We start from the raw sequence: 316 nt of genomic DNA on the forward strand, positions 1-316 counted from the left end.
CAAACATAAGGTTTCCCCAACACCCCCACCTCATCAAACACCTTATGAGAAAAACTGATGGAACTCATCTTGGAAAATCCCACCAACCCTTAAAACCCACCAACCGGTTGACTGGCGTGGCTACCAGTGCAGTTCTGCAGCGGATCAGACACCTGGTTTACATCTCAGAGAATAAGAGTAGAGAGGCCACAGATGGAAGCTCAAGTCCTCTCACACTGACTACCACCACCATCCTGAACCCAGAGACTCAAGCTAGGAATAGACAACGCCACCAACTGGAAGAAATGAAAACAGAGTTCTGAGAGACATTTTTTTT

The sequence above is a fragment of the Marmota marmota genome, unplaced genomic scaffold, assembly GCF_001458135.2.
Source record: "Marmota marmota marmota unplaced genomic scaffold, marMar, whole genome shotgun sequence".
In the NCBI taxonomy this organism is placed as follows: Eukaryota; Metazoa; Chordata; class Mammalia; order Rodentia; family Sciuridae; genus Marmota; species Marmota marmota.